General features: G+C 44.4%; 1 long non-coding RNA gene across 1 annotated transcript; it reads right to left on the bottom strand.

Annotated features, from left to right (window-relative positions):
• Window positions 1-238: 238 nt before the first annotated feature.
• Window positions 239-21,857, bottom strand: LOC134339462 (uncharacterized). The gene is made up of 8 exons (XR_010016405.1): window positions 21,460-21,857; window positions 18,843-18,900; window positions 18,018-18,088; window positions 17,342-17,410; window positions 15,478-15,565; window positions 14,450-14,593; window positions 12,515-12,620; window positions 239-3,148 (listed from the first exon to the last, which is right to left on the bottom strand). It is a non-coding gene; the product is annotated as an uncharacterized LOC134339462 (long non-coding RNA).
• Window positions 21,858-22,554: the final 697 nt, after the last annotated feature.

The following is a 22,554-nucleotide window of genomic DNA, read 5'->3' on the forward strand; positions in this document are numbered from 1 at the left end:
TGCCCTGTGAGTAGGCTAGGGTTAAATCAGGAGTTGCAGTGCAGCACAGCTCAAAAGTGCACACGAGTTTGTGTCTGTATGTGCGCCTGTGTTTAGAGTAGGTCATGAGTTTACCCACTGAAATGGCGGGGCACAGGAACAAAGCAGAGGACATTCCATTAAAAATAATAAGAGTCAAATGTAAGATTCCATCACAGATTTATTTTTTATTCTAAAAATCACAGATTAATAATTACCGATACATGTCAAAGACAAATGAGAATACATTATTAATTTTATTGTGATAAGAGACAAGGTAATTAATATTATTGCATTTTTATTCTGCAACTTATTAAAACTAAAATCTAAGAAAGGTCAGATTATGTTCTGCATCTCCTTTATCTGAGACCCTGCTGGTATTTGTACAGTTTTAACCAGTGCAACCCCTCTGCAGGACAAAACTCCCATATTCCCTGCAGATCTGATGAACCAATCTAACTGAGGAGCCGGGAATATTTAGAGTCCCTCATTCCGTCTGGTCGAGCAGTGTCTGGATTCACAGATGTCAGTAGGTCAGTATCTGTACATTGCATTTCCTGTGCACGTCAGCCTCGAGCCACGGGTCCTCAGAGAACTGGCGGTGGTGATGACCCCGCACCAATTCACATGCCAAGCAAACATACCCAATTATCAACACCCCACCTGCACACAAATCAATTACCCCACAAGCACGATCATCCCCAATTCATACTCCACTACTGCCACAGAGTTTTTTTTTCTGGGTGGAAATTCCCTAATTTGGGAATTGCGGAGGTGGCTGTGGGGGAGAGGGAAAACGGGAACAAAGGTGGAATTGGACACTGGGAAGCACTGATCTTTGTCACCAGTGCAGGAGTATTCAATACTATGTTGTGATAAGAGATCAAAAAAATCTGTCATGCCCATTACAGCCAGTAGATAGCAAGGAGCCACCCATCTGAGAGGGACATAACTGAAATAATATTGAACAGGGCAAGATATGCACTGTCGAAACAGGTCAGGCAATTTGAAGAGATTCAAATAAATTACCGCTTTCCAATTGCATCCTTAAGTGCACAGCAATACAATGAATAAAATCAGTGCCCCATTAAAAGCAGCGTCTCCTTCACCACAAGCAGTAAAGTGGTGCCACATACCTGCTGTCAGGAGGTTAGGTGTGGGAAGAGCACAGTGAGTGAGCGGTGTGCGGGATGAGTGAACTTACAAAGTGATGAACATTGGACAGCATGTAGAAAAAACACAGAGGCTTCATGTGGAATTACATCGTGCCACACAGCCGGTGCAGGGCTGACACCCACAAGCAAGGGCGCACCCAATCCAACACATGGTGGGGCCAAACCTACCCCTGGGCAAAGCATGCCACTGAGAAAAGTTAAACCAAATGCAGAGTACAGGTCGTCTCTCCAGTAACCAAAGGGAATTTCTAAAACTTATCTGCCAAATAAATCACTGGGGTATAGCACCTACTTTCATTTTAAACACATATTTGAGATGGGGGAAAAGTGAGGGCTCGCAGACGTCTGTGTAATGAAAGGGAACTCGCTCTCCAAGAACTGGTTGGGCTTATTAGGTGAATAATGACAGGTGAGGAGGCAAAGCATGGCTTCTCCCAGTAGGAAGGTCATGCAATTAAAAAAAATCTCCAGAGGTATGCCCAACCAGTGTTAGCAACTACGACTCGCTAACAGAGGAAACACCAGATTTGTCTGGATCTCACAATGTTTCCTTGTGCTCTGACACTTGGCTCTGTGATGCTACAGCAGGGGTCAGTGTGAGACCCGTAAGACATCTGGATTCAATCTCATGTATAACAACAGCAACTTACAAAATCAGCCGTGGGCGGCTGAGGTGGAATTCATGTTCAGGGAGTTGTGGCTAAAGTAGGATTTGCTTGGCAGTAACATGCCAGTTGGAATTTTGAAGCCCTGAGGCAGCAAGATTGTAGCCTGGGTTTGTAGCTGAAAAATGACCTTCTCACACCCCACCCATCCACTTAATATAATTCAGGCAGGGATATTACAAGTTTGTACCTTTGGTTATTTGGTGTAGGAAGGAAGCTTGAGGCTCACAAACAATAGACAGTGGGAGCCCGTTCACATTTAGCAGCAACAGAGTCATCAAACAAACTGGAGAACTCATTGCGGCCTTTTTACTGGGGTAAAAACAAGAGTTAACTGAAAAAGCATTAAAACTGCATTAAAAAAAGCATCAAGGACTTCCTTGTTTTGAGTCTTTCCACCAGTGCTTTATGCAAAATATAACTCTTCTGTTATTCTACCATGCTAAAAGTTTTTAAAAAAAACTTTGCACTGTAATCTTTCCAAGGTGCTTTGACAGATGCACAATCAGCTCCTGTGTTTCAAGAATCAGCAGATCCAGTTTGTCAATGCCCAGGACAGCCAAGACTTGTAAAGTGCTGACAGGATATGTTCATGTCAGCTCACTGTCTGGGGTTTCTGATAAATATTCCAAGTCTGAGGTGTTCCACTGTTTGAACAGTAACAGAGAGGAAGGTGACTCCTTAACATTGACATTCTCCAAGCACACAGCAGCATTATGATTGAGGCTCAAGGGAACGTTGCGTTTCCTTCGAGCAACTCAAGGTTGGAGAAAAGGACAAAATAATTTTACTTTAAAGATGACAGCCAAGTTACCCCAGCGTGCCCACACTTAAACCATTTGTGCAACACGGACTCAACCCACAGATGAGCAAGGATTATCAACAGGAAATCCTCAATGCAGTGGCAAAGTTCCAAAGACTGCAAAATATCTTCACAGTCCCTGAAGAGATTGGCAAACATTTCTTCCAGCCATACACAAAGTCAGAAAGCGTGTGCTGTATGTTGCCGCTAGTCAGTATCTTCCATCAGCACTTCGTCAGACAGTGGCAACCTAGGACAGTTTTACCTTAGCCTGCTCTGCTTGAAGCATCACTGTCACTCCAGTCTCTGGTTGTGCTCCACAAATGAAGATTCGACAGGCTGAGAAACCCATGTGGGCCGAAGATATCATTAGCACATTTGCACATCGAGCAGCCACCCTCTATTTAGATCTATTAATTGCAACACGATCTCCATCTCTCCCTCCAGTCTTCCTGATCTCATTCAAAAGACATCAAGTTTGTGGGAAGCTGCAACAAAAAAAAAGTAAGGTCATGAGAAAGAAGATCGGGGCTAGGCCATTCAGCCCATTGAGCCTGCTCTGTAATTCTATATGATCGTGGCTGATCTAACTTTTGTCCATTATCCATAGGCTCCTTTCTTACTGATTAATGATCTCAGTTTTGAATGTACTCAAGGATTGAGCCTTCACAGCTTTGAAGTAAAGAGTTATAAAGCCCCTCAAACTTCGGAAGCCAGTCCTGATCTTTGTTATAAACACAGACCCCTTCATTCTGAGGCTATTCCCTCAGGTCCTTAATACCCCTGTGAGGGAAACATCTTCCCCAGCATTTACTTCATCAAGCTATGAAGAAACTTTTGTTTCAATATGATCACCTTTTTTCAAAACTCTCAACTTTCCTTGCAAGACTGCTCCGTAATCCCTCTCAGTGAACCTTCTCTGAAATGCCTCCAACAATAATACATCCTTCCTGTGGAGAGAGTGAGCAATTTCAAGTTCCTGGGCCTGGACACCTCTGAGGACCTAGCCTGGACCCAACATATCGATGCAGCTATAAAGGAGGCAAGATGGTGACTGTATTTCATTCGGAGTTTAAGGAGATTTGGTTGTCACCAAAAACAATCTCAAATTTCTACATCTGAACCATGGAGTGCAGTCTAACTGGCGGCATCACCAGCTGGTATTAGGGCGTAGGGGGCTACTGTACAGGATCGAAGTAAGCTGCAGAAAGTTGTAAAATTAGTCAACTCCATCATGGGCACTAGCCGCTGTAGTATCCAGGACATTGTCAAGGAGAGATGCCTCAAAAAGGCAGTGTCCATCATTAAGCATGCCCATCACCCAGGGCATGCCCTCTTCTCATTGCAAACATCAGAGAGGAGGTACAGAAGCCTGAAGGCACACACACAACAATTCAGGAACAGCTTCTTCCCCTCTGCCATCTGATTTCTGAATGGACATTGAACCCATGAACACTACCTCACAATTTTCCCTATTTGTTACACTACTTATTTGACTATGTAATATATATACTGGCTGGAATTCATTGTCCCTCTATTATCATGTATTGCATTGTACTGCTGCCGCAAAGTTAACAAATTCCATGATATATACTGGTGATGTAAAACCGGATTCTGATAAACTTCCCATACTATTCTAGACATGGTCTCACTAGTTAATTGTACAGTTGTGGTAAGGCCTCCCACTCCCTACGTTTATAGTCTAACCCACTTGAGATACAACCCAACATTCCATCAGCTTTGCCAAATACCAACTTGCACTTTATGGTGGCTTTCTGTGTATTATATACAAGGATCCCCAAATCCCTTTACGCTGGAGCTTTCTATAGTCTTCCTATTTATACAAAAGTTGCTAGCGGGCCAGGCAGCATCTCTAGTAAGAGGTACAGTTGACGTTTCGGGCCGAGACCCTTCGTCAGGTCCTGACAAAGGGTCTCGGCCCGAAACGTCGACCGTACCTCTTCCTAGAGATGCTGCCTGGCCTGCTGCGTTCACCAGCAACTTTTATGCGTGTTGCTTGAATTTCCAGCATATGCAGAATTCCTCGTTTTCCTATTTATATACTGTTTTACTATTGTTCTTACTGAAGTTAACTTCACATTTCCTGAGCTGTATTTGAAAGGTGCGAAGTTCAAAGGTGCATGTAATATCAGAGCATGTATACAGTATACAATCTGAAATTAATCTTCTTCGCAGACATCCATGAAACAAAGAAATCCCAAAGAATGGATGATAGAAACATCAAAGCCCTGAAGCTCCCTCCCACCCTTCCTTCGCACAACCAGTAGCAAAATCATCAGCACTTATTCCCCCCCAACCGCAGAAGCGCCAATCCCCCCCCCACCCCAACCCACTCCCCACCATGCAAGCAACCGCAGAAGCCCCAAAGAGTCCTTGATCCAGGGTCCACCAACCCCCCCCACCCCCCCCCCCGGCACCCTGTCTCAAGGAACAACAAGCTCTCACTCTCCATCGAAAGATTTATCAGCTTTTTCCCCATCACTTAACCCAATTCTCTGAAATTAATTGCTTACATCTTCTCAGCTTGCTCGCTCCCATATTTTGAAACCATCAATCTTTTGGCTATTGTACATTTCCCAACCTGAGGTCCATGGTTAACGGTAGTAGGGGTCCAAGGCATAAAATATATTGGGAACCCCTGATTTAAAGGAAAGATGACTATATATTGCCAACAGCTGGAAGTCCAGCACTGATTCCTGCAACACCTCACTGTTTACAAGATGTCAACCTGAAAATTACGCCAGTATCCCTACTGTGGCTTCCTGCTAAGTTTAGTAGCCTTCTGACCTCATCATACAATCTTCGACTCCATGAGGTATTGCAAAGAAACTTTTTGTCGAATGAGGGGCAAGCTTTAAGACGGGAAGCAAGCCAGGGAGGGATGGCAACCTGTGACAATGGTGAGGGTGGAGTGACAAAGGGAGAGGGACTTGCCTCGTCTGTGGTGTCCGGGTGGTCAGTTGATTCACAAAGCACTGTCACTTGATAGAAAGAGTGCAGGGCATGAAGGAATTGCCTAGCAAGACCAAACTTCAAGGATATTTCATGAGCTGTGAAGCACTCAGGGTCTCAGATGATATGAAAGGCACTATGTAAGTGCAAGTGTTTCCTTCTGAATCAACACAACGGACAGAATGGGCCACCTCATTCACAGAAAGCATGAAAGGCACATCCTGAGTGTCAAGGCATACTCTGGAGTTAGGGTATAGAAAAGGATGTAGGCAAAAGGCGGGCAACTATAGGCCAGTTAGCATAACATCTGTAGTCGGGAAAGTGCTTGAAGCTGTCATTAAGGAAGAAATAGTGAAATATTTAGAAAGGAGTGGTTCCATTAGACAGACGCAGCATAGATTCAGAAAGGGCGGGTCCTGTTTGACAAACTTACTGGAGTTCTTTGAGGACATAATGAGTGCAGTGGATAGAGGGGAACAGTTGGATGTCGTTTACTTGGATTTCCAGAAGGCATTCGATAAGGTGCTGCACAAGAGACTTATAAGTAAGATACAGATGCATGGAGTCGGAGGAAGTGTATTGGCATGAATAGTGGATTGGTTAACCAATAGAAGGTAGAGAGTTGGTATAAATGGGTGTTTCTCCGGTTGGCAGTCAGTGGTGAATGGGGTGCTGCAGGGGTCGGTGCTGGGCCCGCAGCTGTTTACCACTTACATTGATGATCTGGAAGAGGGGACTGAGTGTAGTGCAGCAAAATTTGCTGATGACACTAAACTGAGTGGAAAAGCAAATTATACAGAAGATGTGGAGAGTCTGCAGAGGGATATAGATAGATTAAGTGAGTGGGCCAAGGTCTGGCAGATGGAATACAATGTTGGTAAATGCGAGATCATCCACTTTGGAAGGAATAATAGAAGAGCAGATTATTATTTAATTGGTGAAAGATTGTAGCATACTGTTGTGCAGAGGGACATGGGAGTGCTTGTGCATGAATTGCAAAAAGTTGGCTTGCAGGTACAACAGGTTATTAAGAAGGCAAATGAAATGTTGGTCTTCATTGCTAGAGGGATTGAATTCAAGAGCAGGGAGGTCATGTTGCAACTATACAGGGTACTGGTGAGGGCGCACCTGGAGTACTGTGTGCAGTTCCGGTCTCCATACTTGAGGAAGGATATACTGGCTTTGGAGGCAGTGCAGAGGAGGTTCACCAGGTCGATTCCAGGGATGAAGGGGTTAACCTATGAGGAGAGATTAAGTGGCTTGGGACTATACTCTCTGGAATTCAGAAGAATGAGAGGGGATCTTATAGAAACATATAAAATTTTGAAAGCGATAGGTAAAAATCGAAGTTGGAAAGTTGTTTCCATTGGTAGTTGAGACTAGAACTAGGGGACATTGCCTCAAGATTCAGGGGAGAAGATTTAGTACGGAGATGAGGAGAACTGTTTTTCCCAGAGCGTGGTGAATCTGTGGAATCCTCTGCCCGGGGAAGCAGTTGAGGCTTCTTCACTAAATATATTTAAGAAACAGTTAGATAGGTTTTTACATAGTAGGGAATTAAGGGTTATGGGGAAAAGGCAGGTAGATGGAGCTGAGTTTACGGACAGATCAGCCATGATCTTATTGAATGGTGGGGCGGGCTTGATGGGTCGGATGGCCTACTCCTGCTCCTATTTCTTATGTTTTATGTTCTTATTAAAGTATACAGCAGATATTAATTTCAACAGTAATCAGCCTTCAGCTCTGAACATTGATTGTAGATTGAATTTAAAATGCAACAATAGTCTTCCTGAAGCTGCATTTTAGAGTAAATTTTAGAACAGGAAACTCCCAATTGACTGATATATCGGCATATGCATGAATGCAATCAACACCCATTGACCCAAGATTCTGCACAAACATGAATATGACGCTGAGTCAACGATAATTAACACTCATTTTGGGTGCGTTGGTGGGAAGATCCCGATACTTGAAGCATTACATGCAACTCAAAAGCAGCATTGTAACTATAGAAAATATCCTGTTACCTTTGCTCTTTAACATATAAAAATGTGCTGTAATATTGGATCAGGAAGCCTCTCTCTCAAGTGACTCCAAAGGCTGTCAAGCTTTAGTGTGTGTCCCAAATAAAGGCTCTTATGTTATCAGCTGTCTCTCTCTCTGGCGGCTTCGTTCACAGTCACAACCAGCCTAGCATGCAAGACTTTGATTGCCTTACTAAAGTCCATACAGATAATGTACATCTCCTTTCTTTCAGGCGTCTTAGTGACCTCCTTAGAAACTCAAATTAATGAGTAAAGATTTCTGCCTCAAAGCTATGTTAAATGTGTGTGATAAGCCCCTACCTTCCAAATCCCCTTGGTTCAGATAGCATTAATGTTTCCGGCATGAAATTATATGGCTTATCTCTGGTATCTTATCTTCTTTAGTAACATTGGTTGTCCTTCAACCTTCACATACCTCAGTTGTAGTGAACAAACCTATAAAAATAGCAACTTGAGATACATCTCGATGGGCCGTGGGTTAATCAAGCCTCAGGTATCCCACAATTTACAACACCTTCTCCTCAAGGTGGGAGGAGAAGATGCTGGCGTGACACAGCTCACAGCGGCCACTCTGGTGGTGATGTCTGTTATGTGTCAAGTAGGGTGCCGTGCACAATCCTGATTTGATGGAGACGGACGTGAGAGCACGGAGGAACATCTGGTGAAACTTTTGAAATGCCTGCTTCGCTGTTGCTGCTACTGTGTGGTCCAGAATCTCCGGAGGAGAAGGCCCCGAGTCCTCGGCTTTGCTTGTTGCTTGGCAGCCGGGGCGGGGTCGAAGCGCTCGGCAGAGGATGGTGCTTGTGGTGATCTATACATATATATATATGTTGTGACTGGTTACCTGTCTGGACACGCCCCTCTGCTGACTGTTCCTGTGGCTCCTTCCATAGACCCCTGAATAAAGGCGATTGTGTCACTGCTCCTCCCCTCAGTCCAGGGCAGATACTCAGCATGGTCGAGGTCACATTTTACTGCTAATAAAAGCCTTTCAGTATTTACTCTACTTCCAGTCTTTTGGAGTAATTGATAGTGCATCAGTGCTCGAAGGGGCTGGTTGGAGGCTTGAAGTTTTCGGCCGGACGCAGAATTCGCTGCGGTTCGGTGCTTCCAATGGTGCTGCATCGGCAAGTTGGCAGCGCTTGGAGGTTCATGGCAGGGAGAGTTCCTCCCTTCTGCCATCTGCGTGAGATGATGGGGCTATCGGGACTTTGAGACTTTTCTTTTTACCATGCCCATGGTCTGCTCTTTATCAAATTATGGTATTGCTTTGCACGGCTGTAACTATATGTTATAATTATGTAGTTTTGTCAGTTTTAGTCTTGGTTTGTCCTGTGTTTTCTTGTGATATCATTCTGGAGGAACGTTGTATCATTTTTTTAATGCATGCATTTCTAAATGACAATAAACGAGGACTGGGTGTCCTCATAATCTAAAAAAAATACTCATATACCCTTCCGTGAACTTGCATCCTTCTCTTTGGTGAATACAGATGAGAAGGACTCATTCTGGACCTCATCCACATCACCCAGCTCCACACATAGATTAACCCTTTGATTCCCAATGGGACCCACTCTTTCCCTGCCTACTCTCTTGTTCTTGATATAAAAAATCTTGAGATTCTTCTTAACCTGTTATTCTTAACCAAGGAGAATTCATGTGCTTTTTCATTTTGTCCTCTTAACCTGCAAAGCTTGATATTTATCTTTGGCGGGGGACTAGAGGAAACCTGATAGACTTGGATTGGGATGTACTTGCCTGTCTCCAGTTGGTCTTGCAAGTTCTGCTCAGATGCTTGAACCACAGCGTAGCATTCATTCTGCTGCCTGCCAGAAACTTGTAGGAATTAGGAAGCTCAAGGCAGCGTTGAACCACAATTACACAGCACAACACAAAGAAGAGCAGCAATAATTTGCAAAACAGATAATTGCACTGGTGATAAAAACTAAAAGAGCTCTATTGTGCCCTATGCTCCTGACTCTACATTGGTGAAGCTCGTCATAAATTGGGGGAGAACTTCGTCAAGCACCTCAAAAGGGATCCACCAAAAGGGAAGTTCCTGGTGGCCAAACATTTTAACTCCAGTTCCCATTCTTGGTCCAACACGTTGGTCTACGGCCACCTCTTGTGTCAAGATGAAGCTATCCTCAGGGTTGTAGAACAACACCTTATATTCCATCTGGGAACCCTCCAACCTGATGGTACGAATTTCCCTCCCCCTCCCTTCTTCATCTATTCCCCACTCTGGTCTCTTACCTCTCCTCACCTGCCTTATCACCTCTCCCCCTCCTTCGCTTTCTCTATGATCCACTCAGCTTTCTTCCTCCCCAGCCCTTTAACCATTCTGGCTTCACATCACCTTTCAGCCATTCCCCTTCCCCCCCACCCTTTTCATTCTGGTGCCGTTCCCCTTCTTTCTCAGTCCTGAGGAAGGGTCTCAGCCCGAAACAGCGACATTCATTTCCTTAGATGCTGCCCAACCTGCTGAGTTCCTCCAGTATTTTGTGTGTGTGTGTGTGTGTGTGTGTGTGTGTATGTGTGTGTGTGTGTGTGTGTGTGTGTGTGTGTGTGTGTGTGTGTGTGTGTTGCTAAACGAACTTTAATACTGCTTTGTGCAGCCGAATTTGCAGATGATACAAGATAGGCAGAGGGGCAGGCAGTGTTGAGGAAGCAGGGAGTCTGCAGAAGGACTTGGATAGATTGGGAGAATAGGCAAAGAGGAGGCAGATAATATAGATTAGGGAAGTGTATGGCCATGCATTTTGGTAGAAATTTACAAGTTCAAAGTAAATTTATTATCAAAGTACTTATATGTCACCATACACGACCCTGAGATTCAGTGTATTGCAGGCATACTTAATACATTTATAGAGTGATCGCCAAAACAGAATCAATGAAAGACCGCACCAACTTGAGCATTTAACCAGTGTGCAAAAGACAACAAACTGCAAATACAAAAAAAAACTAATAATGAACAAATAAGCAATGAATATTGAGAACACGAGATGACAAGCTCTTGACAGTGAGTCTATAGGTTGTGGGAACGTTTCAACGATGGGACAAGTGAAGTTGAGTGACGTCATCCCCTTTGGCTGAGGGGTAATAACTGTTCCTGAACCTGCTGGTGATAATCCTGAGGCTCCTGCACCTTCTACCTGGTGGCAGCAACGAGAAGAGAGCGTGTCCTGGATGGTGGGGGTTCCTGATGATGGACGCTGCTTTCCTGTGACAATGTTTCATGCAGATGTGCTCAATGATGGAGAGGACTTTACCCATAATGGACTGGGCCATATCCACGACTTTTAGTATGATTTTCCCATGGTGTTTCCATACAGGGCTGTGATGCAACCAATGTACTCTCTATTACACTTCTGTAGAAGTTTGTCTTGCTGACTTTGAGTAAGAGGTTGTTGTTATGGAACCCTTCAGTCAGATTTTCAACCTCCCTCCTGTATGCCGATTCACCACCACCTTTGATTTGGTGTATGACGATGGTGTCGTCAGCAAACTTGAATATGGCATTGGAGCTGTGCTTGGCCACACAGTCATAAGTACAAGGCAAGTAGAGCAGAGGGCCAAGTACAGAGCTCTGTGGGGCACCTCTTCTGGTGGAGATTGTGGAGGAAATATTGTTTTGCCAATCTGAAATGAATCAGGTCCACAAGCGAGGAAATCAAGGATCCAATTGCACAAGCAGGTACTGAAGTCAAGGTCTTGGAGCTTGTTGATTACTTTTGAGGGATGATAGTACTGAAGTGTTCTTAAAGTTGTTACAGCTGGGAGCGATAATGGGGACAAGCTCCCAATGCCCATTAAATGGCGTGTGCCTCAAATAGCCTCCGACGACCAAGTCCAGCTCCTGCCCTTCAGGTGTGGCTTAGCTACCAAGAATGGTGGAACCGTTTCTGCTGACAGGAGGAGAGGCAAAGGCTGGTTACTGGTGCCTTAAAACCAGTTGCTTCAGGAGGCGGATGGGGCTCGGTCAGGCGCGGTTGGCGGCTCATCGAGGAGAAGGAAAAATCCGATCTCAAATTTCCGCCACCTTGCAGCTATACCCACTCATGGGGAAGGCTTTGGGAGTCAACCCCGAGGAAATAATCCAGAGCTGGAGTCCCTAAGTCTCTCCGGAAGGCTGCTTGCATGGCGGCCTCAGAGACTGAAATCACAGGATCCTCAGGGGGCTGTGGGAGTTTGCGATGGCTCCTCCACGTTTTTACGGTCAAAGCCAGCATAAAGGCATTGGGTTCATCACGAAGTGAAGTCCTGCTGTCACCTACGTTGTCTGAAGGGATGGTGGATAATATCATGGTATCCATTCATTATCTTTTTTTTTGGGGGGGGTGAGATGAATGTGTGGGGAAGAGTATTTATTTCCCCTCTGGCCTTCACAGTTGCAGAGAAAATGTTAAATAAAGTATGATAATCAAAACACTAAAAAAAACACTAGGTCTAGTTTTAGACGGGTTACTGCATTGTATCTCTCTATGAGCAAGGAAGGACATAGATTTAAGTTAAGGAGTAAAAGACTTAGAGGGTGGATCAGGCGTGAAATGCACCACTTACTTAAATGTAAAAATATACATACTCACTGTAATCCAGTGTTTTATTGTTATGTATTGCAATGCACTGCTGCCACAAAGTTAACAAATTTCACGACATACGCCGGTGACATTAAATCTGATTCCGAATCCTACTAAGGGTTCTATGCCGGACTTGAAGCAAGAAGAGAAGGGTCGGATTGAATGGATGAAATACCCAGCACTGAGAACTACTCTTCGTACTGATAAAGAAGCAGGATCCAGGTTTAAACAGGAAACAAAGGTAGCTATGACTCACCGTGTTCGGGGTCCGTGAGCTGGAACACGTCCTCGCTCTCTGGATCTTCAATCAGGAGAGGTATCCAACCCACAATCGACAACCTCTTGCAGTAACTCGACTTAAACTGTCCCACAACACCAGTAGATAAATTCAATAATTAAAAATAGTTTAAGGTGCCTTCACTTTGGACTGAATTAAATAAAATCTTTCTGGTGCTTCAAACTCCAACCTCTGCTCTTTTCCCACCCACCACCCACATACAGTATATATTTTTGAGTGACTGTATGCTTATTTGCTGTACTCTACGTGTCCTGTGCTGTGTATGACTGATGGCAGTGGGTTTTGCCCTGGAAAAACGGTGTTTCGTTTGGCTCCATTTGTACAGGATGGTTGAATGACAATTAAACTTCAACTTGAACACCCAGATACACCAAAAGGGAGATGAACCCAATGTATTTGGGAAAGGGAAAACACAAGGGAAAAGCAGGATCAGAGAAGTGCAGGAATTGAGGGATCTCGGGAAGCTTGACAGTGTATGGTTAGGAGGCAGTTCAAGTTATTTGACTTCATTTGCCAAGAGCAAGGACCTGCTTGTGATGACAGCAAGGATACTCATTACAGCTCCTGACACCACACCGTTGGAAGGATGAAGTACCATTGGTGCAGAGATTTATGAGTGAGCTGTCAGGGTTAGAAAGGTCAAGAGACCAGCTAAATTGGGGCTGTTTATTTTGGAACAGAGGACATGGGAGATATGATTGTGGCATTTAAAATTATGAGAAGCCAATGTAATTAAGGGACATAAGTTTAAGGCCATCGGACAATGAATTAATGGGGAGGTAATAAAAACTATTTTTCCCCCACTCAAGGGTGGTGGAGGCCTGAACAAGGTAGAAGCAGAAACATCTAACCCTTTGAAAAGTGATCATGAAAACTCAAACCTATAAACCACTTAATGAACTGTAATCTAAAACACAAAGGACAAAGGGCTGGGAAGTAGAATTATTCTGAATAGGTCTCTGTCAATTTGCAGGGATACAATAGACTGAATAGCCTCCTGTGGTACGTGTGCTGGAAGCAGTTCAGACCCTCGCTGACCCTTCAACAGCGCCTCCCTAGCTAGAAACCTTCACTCAAAGGACATGGCCAAAAGAATGTGATCATTTCTGGTTGTCCCTTCCCGAAATGGATTCATCCCGACACGCGGGACAGAAGCAAGGTCGCATTGTGTATTCCACGGACCAGCAAATCCCAGCCGGCTTAGCTAACAGAGCGGCGGACACCCCTGCTGAAATCCAGAGGAAAACACACAGAGGATGCAGAGGGGGATCACAAAGCCGAGGAAAGAGGACTGGGTCGACACAACAGAGACCTTTGGAGAAGAGGAATTCGGTGGGTAATACCATTCCGGCTGACCGGAAGTGCACCGAGTGTGGTAAGCGTAAAGGAGTTGCGTGCTTACTGATCTGGTTAACAACGGATCGTGCAATCTGGGGTATATTATAAAGAATGTGTGTATTCACATCCCATTCCCATTCTGATTTGTATATCCACGGCCTCCTCTACTGTAAAGATGAAGCCACACTCAGGTTGAAGGAACAACACCTTATATTCCGTCTGGGTAGCCTCCAACCTGATGGCTTGAACATTGACTTCTCTAACTTCCGCTAGGCCCCACCTCCCCCTCATACCCCATCCGTTATTTATTTATATACACACATTCTTTCTCTCTCTCTCCTTTTTCTCCCTCTGTCCCTCTGACTATACTCCTTGCCCATCCTCTGAGTTTTCCCCTCCCCCTTTTCTTTCTCCCTAGGCCTCCTGTCCCATGATCCTCTCATATCCCTTTTGCCAATCACCTGTCCAGCTCTTGGCTCCATCCCTCCCCCTCCTGTCTTCTCCTATCATTTCGGATCTCCCCCTCCCACTCCCACTTTCAAATCCCTTACTCACTCTTCCTTCAGTTAGTCCTGACGAAGGGTCTCGGCCCGAAACGTCGACTGTACCTCTTCCTAGAGATGCTGCCTGGTCTCATTGTCACACTGATAGTTTTTTTGAATTTCCTCTGTACAAGTTACTGTTGGCTCTCCCACATTACTACAGGAACAATGATATAGAAAACTTTCATTGGCTGAAGATTACTTTAAGATATCATAAAATGTTTAGAGAAATGCAATTATTTTCCTTCTCATCCTTATCACAAAGTTAGCAGGCGATGAGGTACAAAGCCTCAAATGCTGGCTGTTCATCTCAGACCAAAGCCCAACATGGAAAATATTCCACCCACAGCACAAACTAACTTTAAAGAACGTAAATTTGCAGAATTATGTTCTTTAAACCTAAACCTGAAATTGAAAGGGTCAAAATAGCTTCAAACCGAAACATTAACTCTTCCCAGATACCACCTGACCTGCTGCGCGCTTCCAACATTTTGTTAGTATTTTAGATTCAAATTAAATGGTTCAGTTTAATACCAGAGAATGTATACAGTACACAGCCTGAAATTCTTCCTCTTCTCAGACATCCACAAAAGAAGAAACCCCAAAGAATGAATGATAGACACATGGTTGAATGAGAGATTTTCAGTGTCTGTGGCTTTTTTAAAAAGTGAGTTTCATTTTGTATGGGGAGGGGTCACTCTTGCTCTCTGGTCTAAAATCAAATGCTGCTGCAAACAGTCAGCAGGTTGGGCAGCACCTGTGGAAAGAGAAACACTTAACCATTTCAGGTCCAGGATCATTCAACAGAACAAAGAGAGAAAAACAAGTTAGTTTTTTTAGTATCAGAGAAGTGAGGAAGGGCTGAGTAGAACAAAGGGAATGTATCCCGGAGGGGAAGCCCATTTGTGCAAGCACATTATGTCTTTGCGTCTATAATGTGGTTAATAGTATCAAGTCATTCAGTACCCAACTCTCTCTGATAACTGGCCAACAGAAATAAAAGACTGTCAACGAGAGGCAGTGTGAGGACCGATTCCCTACCAGAGGTTTCTTGCCATTCTTCAGGATAGTTTTCCTCTGCAGAAGACTTTCAATGGTTGCACATCCTTGAACATCAGGCAATACGAGTCTAAGAGGAGAAGAGCAGAGCTAGAAACATTACTCTCGACTCAATGACATAACCTCTGTTATCCAACACCCTGCAGCTGACATCCCAAATTCCACTCATCTGCCATCAATGCTATGCCCGCAAACCGATATTGGCTCTTGCCTGAGTAATGTCTTGATATTAAAACAACTTCCACATTTTCACAATTACTTATTTTTATTTCCATGACTGATTTTATTTCCATAACATAGGAGAATGCTCATCTCATTGAGTCTGGCTGGCACACAGAATAGTACAATCTCATTCCATATAACCTATTCTCCCAGCAATCCCGTCTACTTGCCCTAGGTTCCTACATATATACTAGGGATAATCTACAAAGGCCAATTCACCTCCCAGTCCACACATCTCTGGGACACGGGATGAAACTGGAGCACCCAGGGGAAACCAACACAGTCATAGAGAGGAACTGAAAGTTCCACACACAGATAACACCGGTTAAGATTGAACTGCACCATCAGCACTGTGAGATAGCAACTTTACTGAATGTGCCTTGGTGGCATACTCAAAACATTAGCTGCTAGCAGTGTTTAGAAATCCTCAGCTTCTCAGAGTACCCATGATGCCAACAGAAACTGATGGCAGCATGGGTACATGTCCACATTTGGTAGGTTAAGTGGGACTCTTATTCCAAAAAGTTGGGCATCACTACGCTATGATTTTGACCTTTACTATCACTAAATACTCCTCTAGCAACTCTGCATTCTGTAACTCTATCCTCATGCTCAAATTTAATCGCTCTACCATTGGCTTCAATCCAGAAGCAGATGGAAGTGTGTGGAGATTTGGTTACAAGGAAAATGAATGAGGCAATGGGGTGGTTCTGTGTGCTGTTCTGAAGAAATCCTTGCCAGCTTTGACCCACACCCAGCACTTGACCTGTAGGTTATGACACAAATATTCGCGCAAATTTGGGAGGCGGGATGGAGATACATCTCTACCAAAGGAGGTCCGCTGGCCTGCAGGTCACCCTTGGGTAAGATGTAGCACCTACTTAAATCCCCTGATCAGGGTCACATGTAGCCATGGGAGCAAGTGGTAGATGGTCATATGAGCAGATGGTGCACATCACGGATCCTGGTTATGTGATCAGAGACGCCAGGCAGACGGTCTCTGAAGAGCATTAATTAATAATGGCTTGGGTCACCCATCTTGCAAAGGCACAGCCCAGAAGGCAATGGCAAACCACTTCTGTAGAAAAATTTGCCAAGAACAATCATGGTTATGAGACCATGAATGAAACGTCATACGACACAGCACATGTCAAACAAAGAGTAAATATAGAATTCAGGTTTGGCATTCATTTATTTTATTGAGAAACAGGCCCTTCTGGAACTTTGAGCTGTGCTGCCCAGCAAGTACCCCACTTAACCCTAGCCTAATCATGCGACAATTTACAATGACCAATTAACCTACTAACCAGTACGTTTTTGGACTGTGGGAGGAAACCAGAGCACCTGGAGGAAACCCACACAGTCATACAAACTCCTTACAGGTGGGTGCTCGGTGCCATCGGAGCTGAATGCCAAAGGCTATGTAAACCAAGAGCACCAACGAAACCTCATTGCCCTCTCACTGAAATTTTCCTTTCCAGACCTTGGAACACAAAAGCAAAACATCTGCATTCTACCCAGATACCTGAATAGTCCAAATACAGGCTCTCTCTAACATTACCACTGACTAAAATCAAGGGCGTTGACCATCAGTGTACCAGTCCTCTCACTGAGGATTACATACCCGACTACATCCCTGCTGCAGCTCTGCGTTTTCCGTGCCATGGTACCCAGAGAATGATACAGTCGAGTCCTGTGCCAGAAACAAATCCCTGTCAACATACACTCAAGGGATGTGGTGGTGGGCGAGAGAGACAAACGACTATACACCTCTTGGCCTGCTCCACCACCATGAACACAGTCAATCTCTATTTTATCTACCACATTGGCACTACATCTCCTAAAACTTCTAGTTATCACACACCAATGGCCTTGGGTTTTAAAATATCAAGTTCAAGTTTATTGCCATTCACGCATATACAAGTATACTGCCTCTGGACCATGATGCACAATACAGTACATATAATTCACCCATCACAAAGTAATATTATCACAAATGAAATGGCAAATAATAACAACAGGAATTCTGCAGATGCTGGAAATTCAAGCAACATACATCAAAGTTGCTGGTGAACGCAGCAGGCCAGGCAGCATCTATAGGAAGAAGCGCAGTCGACGTTTCAGGCCGAGACCCTTCGTCCTGAAACGTCGACTGCGCTTCTTCCTATAGATGCTGCCTGGCCTGCTGCGTTCACCAGCAACTTTGATGTATGTTGGCAAATAATAAAATGCATTTCAGAAAACTGAGATTTGCAATAAGGCGCATTTACAAGTTTAAGAAGTAAACAGCAAGACCCTACCGGGCTTCAGAAGTGTTGAGAGCTGGGTGGTAGCAGGGCGTTTAGTCTTGCGGCCTTGGGGTGGGGGGAGGCTAGGGAAAGAAGAATTCGGATATTTATTCATTGAGATACAGTATGGAATAGGCCTTTCAAGCCCAGGAATCCCACAATTTAACCCTAATCATTGGACAATTTATAAGGACCAATTAACCTACTAACTGGTACATCTTTGGACTGCGTGAAGAAACCGGACCGCCCAGAGGAAACCTATGTGCTCACAGGGAAAACATACAAACTCCTTACAGGCAGCAGCGGGTATTGAACCGCAAAGTGCTGTGCTGACCACTTTTAGAACCGATACGAGTTCAATTCCCACCACTGCCTGTAAGGAGTTTGTACGTTTTCCCTGTGACTCTGTGGGTTTCCTCTAGTTACTCAGGTTCAGAGTTTTAGTGTACAAGAAATGACTGGCCTTTCTGCTTTCTATGCACAAGATCAAGTCATCACCACCCTATATCATCGGCCTTCCACCCTTCATGTGAAACGTTTCCCAACTTCTTTTCTGAATGGATTTACTTCAGTTTTATAATTATACCCCATCCCACCAGCAGAGTTGTGCTTTTTGTCTGCCTAGGAACAATATTAAAAGACAAAGACCTCAAACCACTCTTAAATTCCACGGGCCATGGAACATGGAACCTCTTCATAATACGTGGTCTAAATATTGATCCTGATCCACTTGGGACACTGAATCTGAGCACATCACAAGGCCTTACGCTTAACACCGGAACATCCCGTCTACACAATGTGACAAACCCAACCTCATCCAATTGTGCAGTCTCTCACCTTTCAAAAGTTGGCCGTGTGCTCTGCTCACTATCATCACTACTTTCTTCTTGGGTAGCTGTAAGAAATGAGAGTTTCTCACAAAATAGAAGTCCTGCAGTAGGAGTTTGACCCAAAATGCTGTCTATTTCCTCACATCCCCCCCCCCCCACACCAACTAGAGATGCTACTTCACCCTCTGAATTCCTCCTGAAGATTATCTGTTATTCCAGATGCTGGCATCTGCAGTCTCCTGACTCCATGTCTGTCTGCATTTCTCCCCAGGCATTCACCAGTTCTGCAGGCAACTGGGGGACAAGTGTGCTGGAGATCTGGGAGTAAGGGGACCGTGCCCAAGGATGGCAGAGTGGTGCAGCTGGAAGTGCTGACGCCTCTACACCAATGATCTGGGTCCAATCCCGTGTGAAATTTCCACACGCAAGGTGGGATGGAGGTGCCTATGACATCAGAGACGAGGAGGAATTTCTTTAGCCAAAGGATGATAGGTCTGTGGGATTCATTGCCACATGACTGTGGAGGCCAAGTCAGCAGGTATATTTAAAGCAAAGGTTGCCAGGTTATTGATTATTCAGGGTGTCAAAGGATACAGGGAGAAGGCAGGAGAACGGGGTCGGGGGGGGTGGGGATAATAAATCAGCCATGCATGAATGGAAGAACAGACTCAATGGGCCAAAAACTCTATGTCCCCATGTCTTATGGACATAGTTCTCTAGTGTCCCAAGATATGAAATGTGACCCTGGGGCCATTCCATTTGATACTCACGGCAAACCACAGAATTTAACACCTGAAACCACACCCAGAAAGGTGGTAAAGCTATTCCATTTGATACTCACTGCAAACCACAAAATTTAACACAAGAAACTACACCCAGAAAGGTGGTAAGGTGCTTCCACTGGGTCACAAAACTATCCCATGGCAGTGGACTTCCTGTGAATTTCACACTTGGTGATGGGGGTGGGGGAAAACAAGAGCTACAAGGCTGGAAAGGAGTACTCAAGTCTTGTGGGATTGCTGTGGATTGTTATGTTGAAATACGTAACCTGTCTTCAGAAATTCACAAGCAGCATTAAACCAAAAATGGTGTTCTTTTGAAGTGATGAAGAAACCATAGTCAATGAAAGATTATCTGTTTTAGCTTTGAAAGGTAAATGTTAATGTCAGGCCACCAAGATAAACATCCTTGCTCTTTGAAATACTGCTATGAGATCTTTCTGCATCAGCCTGTGAACGTAGACAGGATCTTGATTTGATGTTGCATTCAAGAGATGTCAGCTGATAGGAAATATCTAATCTATCAGTGCCAGATACAAGCTCATAGGTGAAGTTCCTCCAGAGGCTTAAATGCACTTCAATGTTGTACTGAGGGACTGCTGCATTGTTAAGAGTGTTGTATTTCAAATGGGATATTAATGAGGTACTGACCCTTGCAAGTAGAACACATGCCACACCTGACCCTACACCTCCTCCCCCCACTACCATTCAGGGCCCCAAACAGTCCTTCCAGGTGACGTGATACTTCACCTGAGAGTCTGTCGGGGTCACCTACTGTACCCTGTGCACCGGTGAGACCTGACGTAGATTGGGAGACTGCTTCGCCAAGCACCCACCAGAAAAAGCGGGATCTCCCAGTGGCCACCCATTTCAATTCTACTTCCCATTCCCATTATGACATGTCAGTCCATGGTCTCCTCTAATTCGTGATGAGGCCACATGCAGGTTGGAGAAACAACACCTTGTATACCATCTGACGGCATGAACATCGATTTATCAAACTTCCAGTAATTACCCCCTCCTCCTCTCCTTCAACATTCCCATTCCTGTTTCCCTCTCTCTCCTTATCTCCTTACCTGTCCATCATCTCCCTCTGGTAGTCCTCTCCCTTCCCTTTCTTCCATGGGTCTTCTGCTCTCATCTACCAGATTCCTCCTTCTCCAGTCCTTTATTTTGTTTGCAAATCAACTTCCCAGCTCTTTACTTCACCCCTCACCTCTCCTGGTTTCACCCATCACCTACCACCTTCTATTTCTTCCTCCTGTCCCTCCACCTTCTTACTCTGACCTTGCCTCTTTATTTCCGCAGTCCTGATGAAGGGTCTCGGCCCAAAATGTCAGTTGTTGACTCTTTTCTATAGACGCTGCCTGGCCTGCTGTGTTTGTCCAGAATTTTGAGTGTGTTACCTTGATTTCCAGCATCTGCAGATGCTCTCCTGCTTGAGATCTGACTCCAAGCGGATGCAAAAGATCCCATGACACTTTCCTAAACAATTGTACGAGTTGGAGTTGCATAACATAGAAACAGGTCCTTCAGCCCATTACCTCTATGCCAACCATCACACCTAGCCATAGTAGTTCCACTTGCCTACATAAATCCCACATCCCTGCTCGTTCACCTACTTATTAAGATGCAGGGAAAGCTTCTGGATGTTACGATGCACCTTAAATGTTATTACTTTTCCTGCCTCCCCTACCTCCGCTGGTACCTCATTCCAGATACCATCCACTGTTTAAAAATTTACCCTTCTGATCTCCTTTAAGCCTCCTCCCTCTCACCTCATGCAATCTAGTTTAAACACTTTTACCACGGGAAACAGACACTGGCTATCTACCGCATACTGACCAATTAATCACGACTGATGACTTGTGCCTTTTTTTTGTTTCCCACGGGCTGCTGAACTGTTGAAAGATGCTTCCCTTGGTGTTCAACTGCAAGTCCTTCTGACAAAGATAATCAACTCTGACAGAATGTGAGGTACGAACTTCAGTTTGTGGAGCTTCCAATAAACAATAACACTTGTGTTAAAGCAATCTTGTGAAAGTATTCAAAAATGATAAACAGAAGTGATATTAAACAAAATTTAATATATTTTTATATGAGAAATAAGGACATATAGGAATATACTTGATCTATAGAGCAACCTCGGACCATAAGGTGTAGGAGCAGAATTAGGCCATTTGGCCCATCGAGTCTGCTCCACCATTTCATCATGTTTCCCTCCAGCCCCAATCTCCCGTCTTCTCCCCGTGTTCCTTCATGCCCGGACCAATCAAGAACCTATCAACCTCTGCTTTAAATATACCCAGTGACTTGGCCTCCACCGCTGCCTGTGGCAATGAGTTCCCCAGATTCACCATTCTCTGGCTAAAGAAATTCCTTATCTCCATTCTAAATGGATGTCCTTCTATTCTAAGGTTTTGTCATCTGGTCTTAGGTTTCCCCCACCAAAGGGAACATCCTCTCCACATCCACTCAATTGAGGCCTTTCAATATTCAATAGGTTTCAATGAGATCCCCCTCCCCCCAGATCATCTGAATTCCAGTGAGTACAGACCCAGAGCCATCCAATGCTCCTCTTCTGACAAGCCTTTTAATCATGAAATCATTTTCGTGAACTTCCTTTGAGCCCTCTCCAACGGCAACACATCCTTTCTTTGTTAAGGGACCTAAAACTGCTCACAATACTCCAAGTCAGGCCTCAGCAGTGCCTTATAAAGTCTCAACATTACATTCTTCCTTTTATACATTAGTTAAAAGTGTGCAATTTTTAATCACTAATAAGAAAGCATGTTTCTACTCGTTACTACAAGGAACTTGCTATGCACAAATTGGTTGTTAGCTCTCCTATTCCAGTGACTACCCTTCAGGGAGCATTTCATTGGTCAAAACCGTGAAAGGTTTATAGATGGAAATATGAAACTGAAGATCTGTAGCAAA

The sequence above is a fragment of the Mobula hypostoma genome, chromosome 29 (genome assembly GCF_963921235.1).
Source record: "Mobula hypostoma chromosome 29, sMobHyp1.1, whole genome shotgun sequence".
Classification (NCBI taxonomy): domain Eukaryota; kingdom Metazoa; phylum Chordata; class Chondrichthyes; order Myliobatiformes; family Myliobatidae; genus Mobula; species Mobula hypostoma.